We start from the raw sequence: 8,342 nt of genomic DNA on the forward strand, positions 1-8,342 counted from the left end.
AAGAATACCAACTGCTCTTAATCACTGAGCAAACTGCCCTGCAACTCAATAGTCTTGTATAGACTTACATTGTATTAATTTTTGTAGCATCTACAGATATTAGTGAACAGTAGCAAATATAATGTGCCCCATCATTAGGCTGAGATGGGCATGAATAAAGGAATCACCTTGGTAACAACATCTTGACATCAAGACATGGCACGTCTCCTACGAAAATTTCATCAATATGACATGAGGAAACTCTTTCTGAATTTCTCAAAGTTATTGATACAACTTGATTATGGCAGAGTCCAAAATGGATCATTCAGCAGGAACACAGATAAACATCCTACTGGTATTCAAATTGCAAGGCAGCAAGCAGATTCTTGGATTTTCTACATGATAGGGTTTCTAAGACTTAGCAGAAAGTCCCAGTAGTTTTAGAAACCCTTAGCAACCCCTGTCTTCATTAAAATTTAGTAGGTAGCAAGCATGTAATATAATTCCAACTATAGACATATAAACATAAATAAAACATATTTCATAATTCTATTCACTCAGCTTCTTCCATAAATCCCTTCCTTCTTCAAATTCTTAGATTTTTTTGAACTAAGAAGGATTTTATTCATGGGAATGCAACCGTATGAACTCAGGGTCAGGTATATTAAAGGTGGACAAGTGTGCCCACACTCATTCACTCAAGCTTGGCAGTTTCCCTGCACAGACCTCTGAGTCTGTCACCCCTTTGTGAATCTTGGCTCTGTATGTCTACCTACTAGGTATACTCTGTCTTGTATAGAAACTCTTTCTTTTATGCTTTGCATCACTACGTAGACTATTTACTCACAGAATTGCACACTGGAGCTGTGCTCTGTGGGGTCAATGCAAGGGATTCGAGAGTGCTTCCCGTTTACTCTATTTGTGTTTGCTCACCCACTCTCCAAGTTAACCCTGACACATGACCCCTATTACAACAAGCCATTCTGATGAAGTCTCAGTACTTAAGCTCAGACAAATTACAGCTGTGCTAAATCCCTGAGCCTGCAGCTACGTACATTTGAAGTCTGTGGAGGGGAAGGAGTCTTGGGGAAATCATAGAACCTGGAGAGACGCCAGGATGGTGGGTGATAGGAAATTTGCCTGCAAATTTCACAGTGTCATTTTTCCCGATGGCTGAGTAATAATCCACTGTGTAAGTGTACTTCGTCTACTTTATGCATTCTCCAGTTGAGGGCCATCTAGTTTGTTTCCAGTTTCTGGATATTATGAATAAAGCATCAATGAGCATAGTTGAGCAACTTTCCTTCTTTTAGGATGGGATGGGTTTTTGGTTGTTGTTGGTTTGGTTTGGTTGTCTTTGGTTTTGGGGGAGGATATGTGTCCATGAGTGGTATAGGTGGGTCTTGAGGGAGATCAATTCCCAGTTTTCTGAGGAGCTGCCATATTGCTTTCCATAGTATTTCTGAGTTTGCATTTCCATCAGCATCGGAGGAGTGTTCCCCCTTGCTCCACATCCTCACCAGCATGAACTGTCACTTGTGTTGCTGATCTTAGCCAACCTGACAGGTGTAAGATGAAATCTCAAATTAGTTTTGACTTGCATTTCCCTGACAGCTCAGGATGTTGAACATTTCTTTAAGTGCTTCTCAGCTATTCAGTTTCCTCTAATGAGAATTCCCTGTGTAGGTCTGCACCTCATTTTTCTAATTGGATTGTTTGCCTTGTTGATATCTAGTGTCTTGAGTTTTTATATATTTAGGACATTAGATTGCTATCAGATGTGGAGTTGGTGAAACTTTTTTCCCATTCTGTAGGCTGCCATTTTGTCCTATTGACAGCTCCCTTTGCCTTACAGATCTTTTCAGTTTCATTGCATCTCATTTATTAATTGTGGATCTCAGTGCCTGTGCTGTTCTGTTTAGGAAATTGTCTCCAATGCCAATGAGTTCAAGGCTATTTCCTGATTTCTCTTCTAATAGATTCAGTGTCTGGTTTTATGTTCAGGTCTTTGATCCACTTGTACTTGAATTTTGTGCAGGGTGATAAATATGGATCTATTTACATTCTACTGCATACAGATATCCAGTTAAACCAGCACTATTTCTTAAGAATGCTTTCTTTTTTTCCATTGTTGACCAAGCCTGCTCAGTCAGTCAACAGGTTTTTCAGCACAGGAGTGAGGATTGAAAAGAGACAATTAGACAAAACTGCAGTATGACCCCAGTCAATTCTGAGACTGAAGGGCGGGTTTAATAATTCTCAATCCATTTTTATACCAATTTAATTACATGTAGGAATAAGGTCAAAAGTAGTACAATGAGGAACAAGTAAGACAGTAAACACAAAATTATCAAGGCAGTAAGCAAAGTCCCACATCACTTCAGTGACAGTTGTTTCCAAGGGTGTGTAAGGATGACCAAAATACCTGAGACTACTTTCTTGTCCAAGCCCAGAATCTTGCCTGAAGCTTGCTTCTGCCGTAACCTACTTCCTTATTATGCCCTAATGTCAGATTCCTGCTTAAGCCCTTGTCCTTGGTCAATGTCAGGCTACTGCCAGGCAGCATGGCACCCGAATAAGGCTCTCCACACATTGTGTATTTCTGGCTTCTTTACCAAAAATCAGGTGTCCATAAGTGTGCAGATTTATGTGGGTTTGTGGCTGAGTCTTCAATTCAATTCCAGTGATCAACTTGTCTATTTTTAAGCCAGTACCATGTGGTTCTTATTGCTATCACTCTGTAGTATAGCTTGAAATCAAGGATTGTGTAACATCCAGAATTTCTCTTCTTGTTCAGGATTGTTTTAGCTTTCCTGGGTTTGTTTGTTTGCTTGCTCGTTTTTCCATATTAGTTGAATATTGTCCTTTCAAGGTCTGTAAAGAATTTTGTTGATATTTTGATAGGAGTTGTGTTGAATCTGTAGACTGCTTTTAGTAGGATGGCCATTCTTACTGTGTTGATTCTACCAATCTACAGGCAGGGGAGAGCTTCTGGATTGCATGTTCTATTTCCCTAGGATCTTATTCAACTTACTCCTTTCTCTTAAGTTTACCCATAAAATGTTTGTTAGTGCTGCTTAGTTGCATTTTAGTGTTTCATTAGCATATATTAATTATGCATATAATAGGCTTCAGTATGGCGTGCAGCTTGAAGGGCAGGGGATTAAAGCCGTGGCCTTGCTGTCTAGCCGTTTAACTTGGCTTTGTTGCTTCCAACAAAAAGTGGAGGTTGGATAAGATCATCTCTAAAGTCACATACAGAGCTACAGATTTGTGCAAATTTAAGACAGGAAGAATTACATAAAGTCAAAAATGAAAAGAATAGATTTATTTTCCGTTTAACCTAAATTATGCAGTTTTATCACTAAATTTATTTTTTACACATATATCATCATGAATATATATTACATGTATCATCTCTCCCTGTTCAACCTGTCTACATGAACAGTTTCTTTTTAGCTTAAGGTGTATATATTTTTAAATTTTTAATTATGTGTGTTGGTGTGTGTGTACAATTAACTAGGGCAGGGGGTACAGAAATATCTGGTCCCGCTGGAGCTGGAGCTAGGCGCAATTGTGATCCATCCCACATGAATGCTGGGAGCTCAGCTCTGGTCCTCTGGAAGAACAACTTGTACTCCTAACTGAGCCATTTCTCCAGATTCCACATAGATGGTTCTTATTCAGATATTTTTTCTCTAATGGAACTTGATTTTTTCATTTCTCTGAATACAAGATATTATGCTATCAGAAAAAAAAATGGACTAACAAGATGGCCCTGTGGTTATGTTGCAAACCTGAGTTCGATTTCTGAAAACCCACATGGGAGAAGAAGACACTAGACTCCAGGGAGTTGTCCTCTGACTGCCCCATGTATGCTGTGGCACACCTGTCCCCACCATCCATACAACATACACACAAAATGAATAATAAGTAAATAAAAAACTAAGTAAATGATTTTAAACCTTATAAATGTATACAAATCAAGGAGACAAGTAACAAAATATTAATATGAAGTAACATTGCTATTTTCTGCTTATTTTTCCCTCATAACAGTCTCTCCCCTTTCCCAGCACATGCAACATATTACTCTTGTAATCGGGAAGTTCAGGCACGGGCCTGTACCAGGTCCTCTGTGTATGTATTATGGCTTTCGTTTAGTGCTTTTATGGGTTCCTCCATGTATGAACAAGTTGGTCTCTGATTTTTGTGCCTTCTTTTTAGCTCTTTTCCTTCTGTTAGTTCATCTTGTCCAACTTGGAAGTGATAGTTTTTGCTTTATTTTATTATATTTTATATTGTTTTATTTTTTTTAATGGATGGATGGATGGATAAATGGATGGGTGGATGAATGAATACCTAGCCACTAGGGTAAAGGTTAACAACTGAACTATCATTTAGAGAGTTTTAGAGAGGGAAAATCAGTTTTCTCCAGTAGAGTAACTCTGGGTTATATCACACTCCAGGATAGGCCTCATATTCAGGAGTAGTTGACCAACATATAATAGACTCCATAGAGTGAGTGTGTGTGTGTGTGAGAGAGAGAGAGAGAGAGAGAGAGAGAGATTTTATTTGGTTACAGTTTGGTGGGGGTTGAAGGGACAAGATTTGGTTTCCTTTGTTGGTTTGTGGAATTATTGTTTTGGGTTTTGTTTTTTTTTTTTTGGTTTTTGGTTTTTGGTTTTTGGTTTTTTGGTTTTTTTTTTAAAAAAACTTAAAGGTGGATGGATAGGGAAGGGTGAAGATCTGGAGGGACCTGTGGGAGGAGCAAGACATCCACCAAAGTGTTAGTTTGTCTCTGTCTCACTCTTAGAAGAGAACCCCACTGGGTTAAAAAGTCTGTATGGACATAGAGTCCACTGTAATTACAGTCTGCTGCATCCCAATTACATATGAAAATTTATTCTGCTAGTTGAAAAATATACATGACAGCAAGGCCCTGGTTCTGTCTCTGAAAACCATGTCAAATATTCATGAAAGGAAGCTTTTGTCTTCAAGGAGCTCCTGTCTGTAATGAGTCAAGGCACAAGTGTCTTTGAAAAAAAAATTTCTCTAGTATCTTTCGATAATTAGTAGGATTGAGAGTTTTTTCAGCCTTTGAAGAGGTGTGCCAGATCTCCACTCCTGTCTGCTATGTTTTTGTAACTCAGTTTTTTTTCCGCAGGGTTCTGACTTTTAAAAATTTATAAGATCAGTAGGATGTGTGTGTGTGTGTGTGTGTGTGTGTGTGTGTGTGTGTGTGTGTGTCTATTCTCGTTGAGTGACCCATTTTGGTGGGGCAGTACAATAAATTAAGTAACACATAATAAAGTTTGATAAGTTTGTAAACAGAAATGATTGGATTGTTTATGAAATGGGGAAATAGTTTGGATTTATCTTTTGGGAAGATATCTTATAAGAGAAAACACTGCACATGCCAAACCCAGACCAAATGAATCATTAACATCTGTGTGCCTCTTATCCATTGAAAGTTAGAGGCTAGCCTTGGCTACATGAGGCTTTGGCTTGACAAAAATAAGTGAATAAAAACAGATCATGTCACAAAAATAATTATTTAAGAAACAAGAAATGAAGTGAATCAGTCAAGTAAGGTGACCGCTAGAGGACAGATCAGAGTGAGGGGCATGCTACTGTTGTTTATTATAGAAATATTAATGTCCCTAAAATACTTTATCTACAATATAAAGATTGAAACCAGTTTTTTTTAAGAGTCTCAATTAACTCAGGCTAGCTTCAAACTCCAAATGGAGCCAAGGATGACCATGAGTTATGGTCTTAATCCTCCTGCACCTCCCAAGTGCAGGTATTACTTGTATGCTTCACCACCTAGCCTCCCAGAGACTTGAAGTGCCAGGGTGGGGGGGTATAGGGGGCACTGCTCAGAGGAGAAGGGTAGGGGATGGGGGAAGGGTTATGGGAGGAAGTCACCAGGAGAGGGGCAGTGAGTGGGATATAACGTGAATAAGTAAAATATTTCAATTTAAGGGTTTTTTTTTTTTTTAAAAAAAAGTGTGCTCACCATGTTCAGGAAAAAAGCAAAAAACAAATAAGCAACTAAATATTTTTAAGTAGAAAAATGTAAGACTGCTTCTCCTCTCCTCCCCCTCCCCTCCCCTCCCCTCCCCTTCCCTCTCCTCTCCTCTCCTCTCCACTCTCACTCAGATTATAAATCACATACCAGTCCTGCATCCAGTCAGCTGAAGGAGACTTAAATGTAATCCGTGTCTCTAAGTCAGGAAAATAAGCAGAATCGAAGCGCACCTACACAATCTGTTCTTTCCCTAGCCGTCCTACAAATCAGTCACAAATTCACCACGAGGAGATGTTCGCGGGTCGCGGTAAAGCAGCCCCCTTGCTAATTTATCTCCCACCTTCTTGTAACCTGTGTTTCCCTCTATTGTCTTCCCCATGGGCGCTCTGAGCAGTGCTGCATGTTGCTTTACAAGGCTTCCTTTGACTTGTATTCCATTTTTATTTTCTCTTACTTTGATATTTCCCTTGGCAGGTGCCAGCATTCCTCTGACCCACACAAGGCTGTTCAGCCAGACAATCTTCCTTCAAACTGAGGCCTGAGACAGATGGTGAGGTCCAGCCTGCACCCTGGACCCGTGGATTACATGTCCACAGATCCCCTCAACAGCTGTGTTCCTTTGATCAAAACACTGAGAAACACAAGCCCTCACGTCTTCCCCAGGACAGAAAGAGCCAGGCCCCTGGATCAAGTGCAGGCATGTCAGCTACCCCACAGGGCTTCCTCCACAGCAAATGCACATGCTCTCAGAAGAGCTGCCGTGGCATAGCCCGGGGGTAGCGAGGTCAGTGTGGGAGGAGGGGGCACCTCCAGGAGGAGAGTACACACATGCGCAGTGCCTGCAGCTATACAGGCACGCAGTAGGACCCAATAAATATGTATTGAGGCAGTGACTGAACACATACGCAACTTCTCTGATGGGTTCTTGTCCTTCAATGTTCTCTCTCTCTCTCTCTCTCTCTCTCTCACACACACACACACACACACACACACACACACACAAATGAAATAGAGAAAGGAGGAAGGGAGGAAGGACAAAAGAGAGAGATAGAGAGAGAGACGTCCTCCTCCCTTCCTCCTTTCTTTCTCTAGTAAAGATTTATTTCCATTCGTGTGTGTGTGTGTGTGTGTGTGTGTGTGTGTGTGTGAAAGAGAGAGAGAGAGAGGAGAGAGAAGAGAGGACAAAGGGGGGTGTTGAAGTGTGGTGTTCTAGTCCTCTTATTCTACAACTGTGAACAACCACACCACAACGTTAGGAGCCCCTGCTTTCCCTTCATCTGTCATCTTGCAAGCTCATTTTATTTTAACAGATCCTGACACTGAGGCTCTGATGGGATCAGCAGCTGACAGAGCAGACGCCAGGCCCTCTGGTGACTCCCAGTGCCCAACCTGTCACACCCTAGCTACCAGAAGTCACATCAGCAGGAGCACAGCCAGCAGGGGATAACTCTTCTTCCAAAACTCCTTCCAGAAAGTGAGAGCACTCTGACACCTGATAGGGGCTGACCACTGCTCTCTCCCCACAGCCCAATTACAAGAACATTTGTGCAGTGACTCGTTTGCCTGGAGTCATGACAATTTGCTTAGCCTTCATTTGATACCGTGTTATAGGTCGGCCTTATAACAAATGTTTAGAAAGAAGTGTTAATCTTAACTGTATAAAAGTGTAAACTGTTTATAGATTTTTGGTATAAAAATAGAAATCTATAAGCAGAGCTAAAAGACAAATTGTAAGCTGGGCTTGATGACATGGGCCTGCAACTCCAGAACCTTACATGGCTTGAGGCAGGTGGATTTCAAGTTGAAGACATGTTTCAGCTTTGACTGAAGTCAAGGCAAACACAGACAATTTAGCAAGAACTTGTCATGAAATAAAACAGTTTAAAAAGGAATGGAGGGGTAGCTCAGTGATAGAGCTTACTTGGATACATAAGGTCTGTAGATTCAAACACTATTAAAGAATATATATATATATGTATATACATATATGTATATACATATACCACAGACTGGAAAAATAGTACTATATATACATATATATAATCTTTAATAGTGTTTAAATATTTATATGTATATATATATATATATATATATATATATAGAGAGAGAGAGAGAGAGAGAGAGAGAGACAAACAGACAGACAGACAGACAGGTAGATGTGTGTATGTGTGTGTGTGTGTGTTATCTCCAATGTTCAAGGAATAGAAAGTCAACAAGAAGATTAAAAACCCAATCAAAAAAAAAACAAAAAAACAGACAACAGATATAAGCAGGCAACTCACAAAATGATAAACTATAATGGTTAAAGGCACATGAAAATGATCATTGTTAA

The sequence above is a fragment of the Apodemus sylvaticus genome, chromosome 7 (assembly GCF_947179515.1).
Source record: "Apodemus sylvaticus chromosome 7, mApoSyl1.1, whole genome shotgun sequence".
Lineage (NCBI taxonomy): Eukaryota > Metazoa > Chordata > Mammalia > Rodentia > Muridae > Apodemus > Apodemus sylvaticus.